A 15,220-nucleotide genomic window follows, 5' to 3' on the forward strand; every position below is an offset into this window, starting at 1 on the left:
GGGCCAGGAGCTAACCCCGCTGCAGCTCTGCAGTCCCCCCCGCCCTTATCAATTAGTCGATGGAAATTCCAGCAACTAGTCGATTAGCGGATTAAATCCCACTTAACATCTCTATTGAGGATGCAGAGCTGGGGTGTCAGCAAAGCTCCGCCATCCCTCAGAGTTTCCCCTTCCGGATTCCTGTGCCTCAGGCCAGCTTAGCAATTGCCTTTGCCAAAGAAGAGGTGAACAGAGCCCCTTCTTGATTCCTTCAGGCCACAGTGACTCTCCGGTCCACAGAGTGCCCAAATCCTAACTCCCCCATGAGAGCTTCGTCCTAGCTCACTAGGGATGGACACTCTCATATGCTGCATTCGGAAACATTCCAGTCTCGTGGGAAACCAGTCATCATAGCCCTGCCTCCCACATAGAGTCCCCCAGAGTCACATCAAGCTAACTGTATACGGTGTCCTATACAGTGTCCGAGGAGGCGAAAAAGTGCCCAGTCATGCCAGCCCCCACTACGGAAGCATGGATCTGCCACACTCCCAAAGGGAGCTTTACAAAAGGGAAGGAGCGTCTCAGGGCTCGAGAAACATTGTCTCTATTTTTTTCCATCTGTGTGTGGAATATTTTTTTTATACGTGCACCAAGGCCTGCGTGCATGTACAGCACTAGAAGAAACACATGCTGCTAGCGCGCCGCTAATCAGCTGGGTAGCATGCAAATCTCTCCTGGTTGCCCGCCCCAAGTGCTCTGCTAACGGTGAACGCTGGGCCTGACCCCCTTCCAGGCTTGCACCATGTAAAGTCATCAGTCTGTGCAACAAGACGTGCGAAAGGCTACCCAGCCTTAACTCTGACCCAAAGCCCAACTGAGTGATCAGAAAGAAACCCACTGATCCAAAGGGCTTTGGGACCAGGCCCTAGCGGACTCTACAAGGTGCAAGCAAATAGAGTTATAGGCCCATTAGAAGCATCATTTCATGAGGCATAAGGGAGCGGTCGACAAAGGCTTCCCCTGTCGACCGCTCCACGTCTTGACTCGCACGCTGTGCCGACAATCAGCTGAGCCGGCACAGCGCGGCGGCCATGTTTATTTTAATGAAGCCGGGGATATTTAAATCCCGGCTTCTTTGACTATGTCGGGTAGAGGCATGGAGTCTAGACATACCCTGCATGTGCCCTCATTTATACCAGTGCTAGAGTTCGGACGTGGCAGCGTTACATGCCAGTGTAAAGGATGGCAGAGGACAATATAGAGATTCTGGCCTACTGTCTGTGGAATTTAGGGTTGCCAAATAGTTTCACAAAAAATACCGAACACTGCAGGAAAAAAAAACAAACCACACGGGACCAAAGTTGTTGAGCCAAACACGCAAACACTCCCACTTTCTCACCATCCCCACCCCCACCCCCACCAGATGTCCCAAGCAGCCTTCCAGCCGAGAAAAACAGAAAATACTGGACATTTTACAAGTCCGGTATCTTCTGGTTTTTTTTTTTTTACCCAACATGCTGCAAATACCCGACTGTCCGGTCCAATACTGGACACTTGGCAACCCTAGTGGAATTCCATCCCTAGACAACTACAGCAGTGGTTGGAAAGTGGTAGGGAGGAGATGGGTTGACCCCTAAGCCTCAGGGCCTGCCTACATGTACATATGTTGAGTTACATTCCAGATCAGAGATAATTCTCACTGTGAGATGAAACACAATATCTGTTGAAACCAAGCCAGCAGTTGTTTGCACTTAGTGTAAACAAACGGGCTATTAGGAGCAGTGCAAGTGTCACATTTGCATAAGAACCACAGCCTGTGTTACCCTTTTCATCCAATCAATCCATCTAGGCTGCCGTTCTAAAACACGGAGGCGTATGTGAACCATGAAAGCTAAAGCCAGGAGTAGTTCAAAAAGCAAAATTGATTAGGTTTTGTTTTGGGAGCCAAACCTTACTTTAAAACTATATCATGTACTAACACAAATACAACCTAATCTTGGACCTAAACGGCTTCAAATTCTCAACTATATGCATATCTTATCAACACTGATTTGCATACTGCATAAATATTTATTTGCTTTTAATCCTATAACCGTGCCTTGTGGCACATTTCTTTTTAAGCAGCAACTGCAGTTTTAATCAGGCGTTTCAGGCACTGCCAAAGTGAAAGCAGAAATGGCATCTTTAATACAGCGCCTCCTTAAGGGGGAACGATGATATCGGGTCAATTGCAGACTTGTCCTCAGCACTGTGTATTAAACAGAGCCTGCTGAAAATAGGGAGTCTACTGGACAGGCCACTGAAGCAAGAGTCCTGGGTGCTGTTTCTCACTCTGCCACTGTCCTGCTGGGTGACCATAGGCACATCACTTTGCCACTGTTTCTCTTTTGTCTAAGAACAATATATAATATATGGAGATATACCTATCTCATAGACCTTGAAGGGACCTCGAGAGGTCATCAAGTCCAGTCCCCTGCCTTCACAGCAGGACTAAGTACCATCCCTGACAGAATGGCCATACTGGGTCAGACCAAAGGTCTATCTAGCCCAGTTTCCTGTCTGCCACCCATGTCTAATGCCAGGTGCCCCGGAGGGAATCAGAGGGAATGAAGAGAACAGGAAATCAAATGATCCATTCATTCCGTGTCGCCCTTTTCCACCTCCTGACAAACAGAGGCTAGAGACACCATTTCTACCCATCCTGGCTAATAGCCATTGATGGACCTAACCTCCAGGAATTTATCTAGCTCTTTTTGAACCCTGTTAAAGTCCTAGACTTCACCACATCCTTTGGCAAGGAGTTCCACAGGTTGTGTGAATCATAGAATAATAGGACTGGAAGGGACCGGTCATCGAATCCAGTCCCCTACCCTCATGGCAGAACCAAATACTGTCTAGACCATCCCTGATAGACATTTATCTAACCTACTCTTAAATATCTCCAGAGATGGAGATTCCACAACCTCCCTGGGGAATTTATTCCAGTGTTCGACTACCCTGACAGTTAGGAACTTTTTCCTAATGTCCAACCTAAACCTCCCTTGCTGCAGTTCAAGCCCATTGCTTCTTGTTCTATCCTCAGAGGCCAAGATGAACAAGTTTTCTCCCTCCTCCTCATGTCACCCTTTTAGATACCTGAAAACTACTATCATGTCTCCCCTCAATCTTCTCTTTTCTAAACTAAACAAACCCAATTCTTTCAGCCTTCCTTCATAGGTCATGTTCCCTAGACCTTTAATCATTCTTGTTGCTCTTCTCCGGACCCTCTCCAATTTCTCCACATCCTTCTTGAAATGCAGTGCCCAGAACTAGACACAATACTCCAACTGACGCCTAACTAGTGCAGAGTAGAGCGGAAGAATGACTTTTCGCATCTTGCTCACAACACACCTGTTACTGCATCCCAGAATCATGTTTGCTTTTTTTGCAACAGCATCACACTGCTAACTCATATTCAGCTTGTGGTCCACGATAACCCCTAGATCCCTTTCTGCCATGCTCCTTCCTAGACAGTCACTTCCCATTCTGAATGTGTGAAACTGATTGTTCCTTCCTAAGTGGAGCACTTTGCATTTGTCTTTATTAAACTTCATCCTGTTTACCTCTGACCATTTCTCCAATTTGTTCAGATCATTTTGAATTATGACCCTATTCTCTTCCTTTTGTTTAAAAATACTTCCTTTTGTTTGTTTGTTTTAAATCTGCTACCGATTAAATTTATTTGGTGACCCTGTAGTTCTTATGTTATGGGAACAAGTAAATAACTTGTTTTTATTTACTTTCTCCACACCAATCATGATTTTATATAATTCTATCATATCCCTCCCTTAGTCTTCTATTTTGTAAAATGAAAAGTCACAATCTTTTTTAATCTCTCCTTGTATGGCAGCCGTTTCATACCCCTAATCATTTTTGTTGCCCTTTTCTGAACTTTTTCCAATGCCAAAATATCTTTTTTGAGACGACGCAACCACGTCTGCACACAGCATTCAAGATGTGAGCGTACGATGGATTTATAGAGACGCAATATGATATTCTCGGTCTTATTCTCTATCCCTTTTTAAAATGATACCTATATTTGCTTTTTTGCATGAGTTTGCCCTGTAAGATCTCTGGGGCAGGGACTTCTCTTATGGTGTGCACTAGGGATGTTAAAATGAATTTAATTAAGCAACTGTGTAACCTCTGAACATTTCAGCAGTTACACGGTTACATGCATGGGGAAGGCTTCTCCTCCTGCCATCCTGCGCTGCTGCTGCCTCTGAGCTGGCTCCCCACTCGTACCAGCTCCCACACCTACCCGCCCCCTCCCCCCACTCCAGGCTGCTGCCTCTGATACAGAGGCAGCAGCATGGAGGGAAGAGGGGGGGAGGCAGCTTCATGGGAGCCAGTATGCATGGGAACCCAGGCTCATCGGTTAACCATGTACATAGTTACACTTTCACATCCTTAGTGTCCACATGGCTATCACATGGGGCCTCTCACAGCCACCATAATATCTCTGGGTCTCCCCATGCTGAAGAACCAGGCATGAAGATCTACGTGTAGCTTAGCTTCTTGATAAATGCAAAACAGAAAAGACAGAGTAATGATCCAATTCCTTGTAAGTTATTTTATGCCTACAGCTCGCAGGCATGCTTGAGAAATGAGACAGCCCGAGTAGATTACAATGTGTCACCACCTCAAAGAAACAGACTCCCGTTACAGAGAAGCAGTGTTGCCTAATGGACGCAGCACTGGATTGGCATTCGGGAGACCTGTTTTCTAGGAATGTAAATATCTGTACAAACAGTTAAGTGGTGAAATTATTCAAATTATACTGTTTAACCAGTTAACCATTGGCAGGCCGGCGCAGGGCAGCTGGGGCTGGGATCCCGCCAGGGCTACTGACCTGCCGGATTCCTGCCTGGCAGGCATGGCGAGAGCTGCTCCAGGCCAGCCTGCCCAGCATGGATAGGGCAGGGGGTGCTTGGCACTATTCATATCTGGACCCTTCATTCATTAGGACATTAGGAAAAAATTCCTAACTGTCAGGGTGGTCAAATATTGGAATAAATTGCCAAGGGAGGTGGTGGAATCTCCCTCTCTGGAGATATTTAAGAACAGGTTAGATAGACATCTGTCAGGGATGGTGTAGACGGAGCTTGATCCTGCCTTGAGGGCGGGGGGCTGGACTCGATGACCTCTCGAGGTCCCTTCCAGTCCTATTATTCTATGATTCTATGATTCCATTATCACAGTACAAGGACTCTCCCTTGGTTTCCCCCCCACTGTTTTACTGTTGCTTTATTTCCAAGAAGCTGAAAAGGAAAAGCTGAGGCCTTCCCACCTTAGGAGGTACAGATACACTGAATGAGCAAAAATAACTCTCAGAGAGTCAAGTACTCAGCAACTACCAGGGCTAGGTCCACAATTCACTTGTGAACGAGGATGCAAAAACAAACAAACAAAAAGCCACACACAGTGGTTCTCAACTCGTTTCAGTCCACGGATCACCAGACCAATCAAAAAATTTTCGTGGACCACCTCCAGCACATGTAGCACAGGATGAACAACACAGCAACCGCTCAGCACGACGGCAACAGCTACACTGATGCTCAGAGCCTCAGACGGAAGTTACTGGCAACACAACGCGATTGCGTCCTAGGTGACACTATGGAGGACGCACCGCATGCTTATGAACACGGCGTAAAACAGCCTAACGGCAGCGCCTGCTCACGCCGTGTGTCTTTGGACAATGTTCCTGTGGACCACCGAAAAAGTCACCATGGACCACCAGTTGAGAACCACAGCATTAGACACATCTTGCACAGTCAAGAGACACATCCTTCCAAAAATCTGGCCGATTGCTTGTGTGTACAAAAACAGAATGGAAAAGTAAAAGAAAACCTGAATCTTTTTTCTATTTACTCTCCCTTCCTTCTCCTCCAGCTCCTTCCCATAAACAAGGAGAAGTCCAGTTTACTTCCCTTTTAATACAATGGCACAAAGCCAACAGTGGGACAGAAAGCTCCTAGGATGAGTATACAGCACCTTTCATTTCATAGAATCCCAGTGCACCCAGGCCTGGTGCTTGCTTCATAGCTGACCCTATGGGCAGATACTCAAGGGTTTGTAGTTCTTCAAGGTTTGCAAGGGACCTGTCTCATTGTTTGCCTTCAGTGCCTCACTACGGGAGTAGAGTCCAGGTGGACTGGGGAGTCTGCACTGTGCATTTCCATCCTTTCTAACATTTCAGTTTCTTCTGGCTTTAGTCTGAATTCTGAATTCGCTGGGTGTCTACAGCTTGTTTGTGAATAACTACGTCACTGCTGTCTGCAAAAGCAGCAGGGTTTAAAAAGAAGACCAAACAACACAGAGAACATTTGACACATGGGGCAAATTTGTACATGGTATTTTTGATCAAGCTTAGGCTGAGTTTTGCCGAAGGTAACAATAAAGGTAAGTCACAGCTGGGGGAGAGGAATGCTGCATTTGGACTCTGTGTGCATGCACACATTCCGCTTTGACAGCCAGCACTGCTTCACAGACAAGTGGGAGTAGGACTGGTTTTATTCTCGGCTCGGCCGTGGACTTGTGGGGTGAAGCCCACTCACTTCACCTCCCAGTTCTCAGTTCCCCCTTCTCTGTCTTGTCTATTCAGATTTTTAAGTTTGTTGACACTTTAATTACGAGTCTCTGCAGCACGTAGCACAGGCATGGCCAACCCGAGGCTTGCGAAGCTGCCCCCGTGTCTCCTGAACAGGGCCCATGCCTCCCAGATCCTCTGTGCTCACTGGGGCAGGGAAGCCGTCCAGATCAAAATGGCCGATCCAATATGGTGGCTGCGGCCAAAAAGCCTTCTTAAAGGGCCAATCCTTTTTTTTGTTTTTTTTATTTTACAACTTTTTGCCCCGGCTCTTTGCACTAGATCCAGCTGGATCTTGGCTCTCCATCCAGAACGGGTTGGCCACCCCTGACCTAGCACAACAGGGATCTAGTTTCAGTAAGTCCCCTCTGTACACTTGAGGGATTTTTGTAATGCAGTAATAGTGCCAGAGAAAACACGACTCTGGCCATTCCCACAGCCCTATGGGAAAGCCCTCTAGAATCTTAAAGGGATGGAACCCCTAGCGTTCCAGAGAATTTGATATGGCTCCACATGAATGACTCCAAAAACCTACAGAACATTATAGAAAATAAAAAGATCCTTTGCATGGGGCTTTTAGGGTCCCCTGTGGAATTTTATAGCACGGCTGTTACTCTGGTACACATGCAGAAGAGCACAAAGCTCTGTAGTCAGGTTATCACGTTCTATCACACTCTAAAGGACATTAGGGTCTTTACGTTGTGGCAATGAAAATTTCGTTAGGCATTCAGCTGCTGCAGCGAGGAGCATGGAATTAGACAGATTGGGTTAGATACAATGAGCTGAAGGAGAAGACCTTGCCTAAAGGCTCCGACACAACAAGGAGGACCTGGAAAATATCATCGAGACGCATTCCTAAGTCAAGAACGCACTCCACACCAAGCTGATCAGATTTGAACCTGGGGCAAGAAATCTCACAGTTGCCATGGTGCGGAGAGGAGAGACACTAGCTTTCACTAAAAGCAGAGCTGGGGGCTCCCCTGACCTAGAATGGGAAGGTGTCTTGGATACATTTCTAGAGGGAAATCTGGTCCAAGAGGAATAACCTAACTATAAATGCATCTGCCTCTATGCAAATCTGCACACTAAAATCTTGATCTGAACATCAGAAGCACCTTAATTACCCCTTGCTTCCGACAGATGGATGGAAAGTGACATGTTTGCCTATATCCCTTCCTATTCCGCTGTGATCAAAGCATTCAAATCTGGATCTACGGAGCCTAAGATTGTGAATTAATTTCTTAATCAGCTCCCCTTAAATGGGTTGTAAGCAATTAGGTAATCTGAGCAAGTTACCCATCAGCGATGTTGCCAATCTGCTTTCAAGCCCAAGATACTGCAGCGGGCGCCTCAGGGAGTCGTTCCAAAGGAAGCTAGAGAGCTCTTTGCTAAGCTCTTCACACACACAACGCAGAGCCTCCAAGTGGGTAAACACAACACTACTTTAGAACGTCAAAGTAAATATTGAAAGAGTCATTGACTCCCTCGGCTCAGCTGCAACACCTTGTCCTCTTGGAAAACCTCAGGAGCAGGCAAGGTGGCCGTCTAATTGTCCTGCTAGTGTGTGTCTTGGGTGAAAACCCACACCCGCTTCCTTTCATGCATCACTTCGTGGTTTGCATCGGAGGCGTTTGGTAGTACAATTTTAACAACCTGGCCTGATACAACAATGGCTATTAGCCTGGATGGACAGGAATGGTGTCCCTAGCCTTTGTCAGCCAGAAGCTAGCAATGGGCAACAGGGGAGGGATTGCTTGAGGATTCCCTGTTTCTGTTCCCTCCCTCTGGGGCATCTGGCATTGGCCACTGTCGGCAGACAGGATTCTGGGCTAGTTGGACCTTTGGTCGGACCCAGTGTGGCCATTCTTATGTTCTCACAGCTAGGAGAGCAGGAGCAGCTAATTACTAATGCAATGCATGCTCTATGGATGGATGGGATAGATCCGTGGTCCCCAACACGGTGCCCGCGGGCACCATGGCGCCCGCGGGGGCATTTGCATGCGCCCACTAGGTGCTCGGGGCTGGCCTGGCCCCGGGCACATGGCGCGGCGCTTGCAGGGAGCGTCGGCCCCGGGCGCGCGGCGCTTGCGGGGGGGAGGGGGTGAAGCGCTGGCCCCGGCCCCAGGCGCGTGGCTATGGGGGGGCCCCAGCCCCGGGCGCGTGGCTATGGGGGGGCCCTGGCCCTGCGGCCATGGGGGGGGCGCCCCCAGGCGTGCGGCTATGGGGGGGGGCGCCCCCGGGCGCGCAAGTGTCCCCACCCCCTGGCGCCCGGCAGGCGAACGGCCACGCCCCCTGGCGCCCGACAACCTCAAAAGGTTGAGGACGACTGGGATAGATGCATGAGATTCCCCCTGCTGGTGAAGGATGTTCCCTGCAGCCCAATTTGTAATGACCCAAGTGGCAAGGTTTCTACCACTTTCCTTGGAGGATCTATTGCAATTCAGAGATCTTTATGAATGGTACTTCCCTGATACTCAGGCTGTTACCCTTTAGTTTCAACATTCTATTACATTTCCTCTATCTACGGGGGGAGGGAGGGTGGGGACAGGAGGGGGGGAGGAGCTCTCTCCGGGGTCCTATTTTTTTGCTCTTACAAAAGGCATTTGGGTTTCCTTTTCCCCTTCTTCCCTCCGCAGCAGAGACAACAGGACCCTAGTACACCTTGCAAGCACCAACACAGAAATGCAAGCTGCCCCAGCAACGGTCTTCCTCCTACATTCTCTCTGCCCCCACCCTCCATGCATCACTTGCTGACAACACCGATTTAAGAATTAGGCGCACTCAGGGCTGGATTTTCAAGCCATCTCAGTTCCCATTTAAGTTCCAAAGTACACATCAGGTTTAAAAAAGAAAAAAGAAAGGCAGGCTCACCAAATCGGGTGCCCAGCTCTTCTGAAAATCTGGCCGTAGATGTCACCTCAGTAGCTACTGCTGAGCATTTCGGAAAGGTGTGGCCCTCATGATCGGTGCTGACCCTTGGAATATCTAACCCTGAGCTGTTTTATACATCTGGATCCAAGTACTAACTTTCAAGACTCACCAAAGAGCTAAGCCTCCGTTCTGGACAGCCCCATGCATAGTCTAGTAACACTCATTTGATACAGAAGCACCACAGCCCATAAAAATCTAGTCCTCCCTATGCACTTTTCAAACGCATGCAGAAGAGTGAGGACAACACATTCAAGCCAGATGCTGGGGGAGGGGGGCGGGAATCAATACCCAGAGCGAATGTTCTGGCCTTAGAGGCTTTTCAGAACATCACTAGCTAAGAGCCGGCTGGGCGGGGAATGGACAAAACCACAAACCCACAACACCCAGCCGTTTAGGGAGAGCACATTTGCTGTTATACTTTTCAGAGATATCACTAACAGCTTACAGCCTAGGAACAGGCAAGGGACTTTGACACGCTGTACTTCTGTCATTGAACACCTCGGTATGTCCTGCCATTCCCTTCTGAGGCGACGTCTACACTGCAAAGAAAAGTTGGGAAACTACACGCAAATTGCAAACCGCCATTTGTGTATCTTTTCCCGCTTTTCTTTCAAAAGAGGCTTTTCCGGAACGTGGCGTGTCTACACAGCACCACATTTCAGAAAAACCTGCTCTTTCGAGCCATCCCTCTTCCTCGTAGAATGCGATTTACAGGGATGGCAAAAGAACGCGTCCGCTGTTCCGAATTTTTTTTCCGGAAAAGCGGACATGTTCCTTGGACACAACATTGCTTTTCCGGGATACCAGCCTTAATGAGACGCACCATTGCTGATTAGTTACAGGGGAAGCAGGGCACCGGGAAATCATGCTCTTTTGTTTCCCCTCATGCTAACTTCTGTGCTCATGAATCCGAGAGGGCCTCTTCCCCCTCCCCGCCCCCTTCCATCACAACCACCTCCACCCCACTTCTAGCCACAAGACCTTTGGGAGGGGAAACGCGCTTACCATCTCCTTTCCACACTCAACCCCTGCTGGCTGTGGGTAGATATTTTCTTTCCTGTTCCCTCTAATCTGCCCCCTACCCCTGCTGCATCTTTTAACGTTCTCAAACAACTCCTTCCAACGGATACTGGACACTCCTGCCGCTACTCAAGTAGCTGGCTACACAACTGCAGTGTTTCCGGCCTGGCCAAGGAACCGCACTCAGCTCCTCCCTGGGGCTGCAAAAGGGCAAAGCACCTTTCGAGGAAACAAGGAAAAGGGCCGGAGTTTAAAAGGAGTCAACAATTGGAGCCCTTGCGACCAGAATTGTGAGAAGAGGCTCAGCGCCAGCAAAAGGAGATGGGATTCAACCAGCATCTCTCAACCTGTGCAACGTGGGCTGCAGTTATATAACTGATACACTCCCTGTCTGGCCCTGCAGATACACTATCACATGCAGGGCCATCCGTGGGGGGAGGGGGGGCCTAGGGCATACATGTACCCCCCACAGCAGGCACTGCCCCACCCCCACTCCATCCTTTCCCCAAGCCCCACCCCCGTCCCGCATCCTTGCCCCCTCCCCCAAGCAGTGTGGCCCGAGAGATTACCGGGAGGCCTGGTGTGATGGCAGCCCCGGTCACCCTCCCTGCTCCACTCACCATGGAGGAGGGAGCTGAAACAGCCCGGCACCCTGCTCCGTTCTGCCCTGCCGCCCTCTCCTGGCTCGCTCTGCCCTGCTTCTCCGTAGCAAGGCACGAGAGGGCGGTGGGTTGGAGCAGGGCAGGCTGCTGGGTACGTTTGGATCCTGCCGCCATGGTGAGTGGGAGAAAACCCCTGCTGCTGTACAGAGCCAGATCCCCAGGCCCCAGTAATCCCATGGGTCCCATCTATAGGACAGTAAGTGCAGGGTCTAGGGCAGCCGCCCCGAACCATCCTATGGACGGGATGGCTCTGAGCACATGAGCTGCAGCGGTGTGCTGCTGGGGGTCACAGGTGGGGAACCACTGGGCTAGATTTTTCAAAAGAGCCCCCAGTGCTGAATGTACAAAATGTTGGGTGCAGAGCTCTTCTGAGAGTGTGTCCACTGCACACCAAGCATGGGCGCTGACTCAGGTTGGAGCCTCTTTCTGTATGTCCACACACAACCCTGCCTAAAAATCAGCAAGCACTCAGGACCTGGATTCAGAGCTTACGTCCCACAGTGAACAAGATCCAAGCCCCGTCATTCCGCAGTGAGGATGCAGGTCAAGCTGCAGACTCAGATCAGAAGGTGTGCTTGACGGAGCATGGACCCAGCAAGCAGTGTGGATGCACCAGCACAGAGTCCACAAGGGTGTACACTGAAGACCCAGGCTGTGTGTGCAGTGTAGACGCACCCTAAGTGCCCAGGAGGAGGTGCTGGATGGAGGGCGCTTTGAAAAACTGGACACAGGTTTAAATATATAAATGGGAGCCAAGATTGAGATCCTCAGAAGGTACATAGGCTCCTAACTCCCATTGGATTTCAGAGGAAATTGGGAACCTAAATACCTTTGAAGATCCAGCTTTGAATTTTTTGGAAAAACTGGTCTGCCAATGCATCAAAACAAGCACCACCCAAAAGACCCAAGATCGACAAGTTGTTTATTTTTGGTTTATTTCTTGAGATTTAAAATAGATGCCTAGTTAAGGTGTTGGTGCACCTAGAACATCATAGGCAGAAGCGATAAAATCCCAACAATAGTTGGGTATGAAATGACTCCTCTTTTCTCCTTCATTGTTCTAGGATGTGTATCCCCACGAGCTCTCCAAAAAACCCATCAAACAAGATCTTCTGCAGAGAGCCCAAACTCAGGCTATATATATATATTTATTTTTTCAAATCAAATTGTAAAATTAACTAGTAACTAAATATTGGCCAGTAATCACAACACTCTTGGTTGTCTAGCAAACAAAAAATAAATACATCTTAACTGCAATGAGCTAGAAAAACATCCCCATCTGCTTTCAAAGAGCCTTTGAGGACCAGGTATTTGTACACTCCAAAGCGTGGCGTAGAGGAGTGCTCCTGTCTGGCAGCTAAGGTAAAGTGAACTTTTGTATCACTGCTGCAGCAGCAGCAAAAGGCGGCTTTTATCGTGAAGTGCCTTGTGCGTGCATCCAGTGATACACAGCGCTGTATTTAGGCAGGTGTAATTCCCACAGAGATAAGACCTTGTTTTTCAAACAAGCAGCATCCTCCATACATTACAATGGCAAACATGAAAAAATAAAGACATTTTCCAGACAGCGTGTAATCTTTAGGGTAGCAGCCTGGTAAATCACAACCTGAAGGATGGCACTGAGCGTGAGGCGGGTGATGGCAGAAAACACAAGGAAGAAACAGGCTCTTGGTGTACGACCAAGGAATGCTCTCAAATCTCCCCTCATTTTGTACACAATTGTAGGGTTGGAAAAATATTGCTGGGGTAGCCACAACACACAGTCAGGGGGCTCAGGAAATGGCTCAGAATTTCACATGTCACAAGGCCCATGAACTTGGGATGTTAAATATCGGTTAATTGAATAGTCAAATAACCTTATCAGTTAGTCAACTATTCTATAGCCTCTGGGGACGGCAGCCAGTGCACCTCACTCCCAAGGAGCCCCCGCTACTCCGTGCTGCTGCCTCTGTATCAGAGGCAGCAGTGCGGGATGCCAGGCAGGAGCTGGTCTGCGAGGGGAGCCAGTTTAAAAACCAGCTCCTCTCGTGGACCGGCTGCCTGTCGCCTCTGATAAAGAGGCAGCAGAGCGGGGTAGCAGCAGCCTTTGTCTAGGGAGGGGGGGATCTGAGCTCCCAGACCTGGCATGAGTCAGAACTGAGCTGGGCTGTCTGCCCGACTCCTAATACACTTTAAATGCAGAGCCACAGCAGGGGTAGGTCCCGGATCCGCCCGGTGCAAGCCAGGGCTGAGTGGGGCTGCTGGACAGCCTGCTAAAAAATGTACTGGGGGAGGAGGGGGTATTTGAGAGAGGAAGAAATGTGTGTAGGCCTTAGCATTCACCTATAAGCTTTTGCTTATCAGTTAACTGACTACGCGATCACATCCCTACCATGAAGTCAAAAGGAGTTTCAATCCATGCTTGTTATTTTACAGCCCATCGACAGCTGCTTCTTGCTCTACACAACTGTCCTGGGCCATTTCCAACTCTGCGGCCTGTCAGAGGACAGCTGACTCGCCGGGCCTTAAACAGCAGAGCCACGCCATTCTGATTTCCTGAACAGATTCGTAAATTGGGGCTGATGTGTCTACCCCTGTGCTGCCTTTTGCTTTTCTCCCTCCTTGATTCCAGCAAAGGAGGATGGGAACCCCAGCTTAAGGTGTAGCTCTCTGGCTAGGGCCGTGCATGGGGTGAAGTAGTCATCCCTCAGAGCTGCGCTTCTGCACGGGGGGCGGGGGTGCTTGGCCTAGACAAAGGGCGCAGCAGTAGGGTCAACGAAATTCAATTCGTGTCTTAGCTGGGCCCGACCTAGAATAGAAGAGAGCCCCAGGGCAGCCCATTTCCCCCGGTCCAGGGCTTCATGTGCTCTCTTGCAGCATGGACACACGCTCCTGGACAGTTACTCAGCGCCCCAATGCTCAGCGCCCATTTAGGGCTGTGCAAAGCACTTCTCCTCCCCTTTACCGAGTGTCACCCAACACACGACATTCCCGTGACACCAACAACCAGGGATGTGCTAATGCACCTGTGGGCAAGATTAACGGATGCCTTGGGCTCATCGGTTAACCCTCACGGTGACACACAGCCCTCCCCCACCCGCTGTCTCTGTATCAGAAGCAGGGAGGGGGGAGCCGGTGTGCGCGGGGAGCGGTTTTTTAGCAGGCTTCCTGGCTGTGCCAGCTCCCACAGAGCTGTCTGCCCCTCCACGCACACCACTCCCTCCCACAGAGGCAGCAGCACCAGGGGGGCAGGCAGGAGCTGAAAAATTCAGCAGTTACACATTTGCAAAACCAAAGGCATTTTACCGTCCCTATTCCCAAGGAGGCTCTGAAACCCCGCAAGGTTGTAGCACCACAGCACAAGCCCCTGTCTAGAGACCCAGGCTCAGAGACTTGCGGCAGGCTGCAGGGAGAGGGGGCTGCAGTGTAGGTGTCCCTGAAGAGCTGCAGTGCCAAGAGTTAAGGGACTGGTTTGTCACAAGCATTAATCCCAAGAATGAAAAACAAACAAACAAACAAACAAGAAAACACCACCATGACTCCGGAAGTTAGGAGACGGGCTTACACTCCCTGAGATTATAAAAAACAAACAGAAGGGTTTGGAATTTAGCTATGTGCTTTGTATAGGGGTTTCGGAGCCTTTGGGGGCCCTCACGTCAAGCATTCAAGCTTTTCTCAGCAACCACAACACTGAAAAAACCAAACGAAAACAAGCTGAGGTTGTCCCATCTTCACCGGACTCCTGAAGCTAGGGCTTTACAAGACACCTCCAAACATCCGGACAAAATCACCAGGGTGTGGCCACATGGAGATGGCTGCTAGAAAGAGCAGAGACCCCCGGTGTAGGGCTGAGGATACTATGGACCGGATCTTTTCCCAGGCTGCTTAATTTGTAAAGAACTCCTGCTCTCCTGAACACAAGGGCTCAGAATGCTGCAGGTTGGGTGGCCAGTATTTAACATAACATTCCCTAGCTTTTACAGAGTCCTTTTCCATCAGTAGGTCTGGAAAAGAAGGTCCT

General features: G+C 49.4%; 1 protein-coding gene across 7 annotated transcripts in view; it reads right to left on the minus strand.

The window, feature by feature from the left end:
* Nucleotides 1–15,220, minus strand: part of GTF2IRD1 (GTF2I repeat domain containing 1) — a 207,256-nt gene that overhangs the window by 173,888 nt on the left and 18,148 nt on the right. The window contains exon 1 of one of the 7 annotated variants that reach the window (XM_075904300.1): nt 9,479–9,757. The exons of the other annotated variants lie outside the window; for them this stretch is intronic. The gene's annotated coding sequence lies outside the window, so the exon portion shown is untranslated. Of the gene's footprint in view, nt 1–9,478; nt 9,758–15,220 lie in introns of those variants that run through there. 7 annotated transcript variants of the gene reach the window in all.

This window comes from Pelodiscus sinensis, chromosome 21, assembly GCF_049634645.1.
Source record: "Pelodiscus sinensis isolate JC-2024 chromosome 21, ASM4963464v1, whole genome shotgun sequence".
Lineage (NCBI taxonomy): Eukaryota > Metazoa > Chordata > Testudines > Trionychidae > Pelodiscus > Pelodiscus sinensis.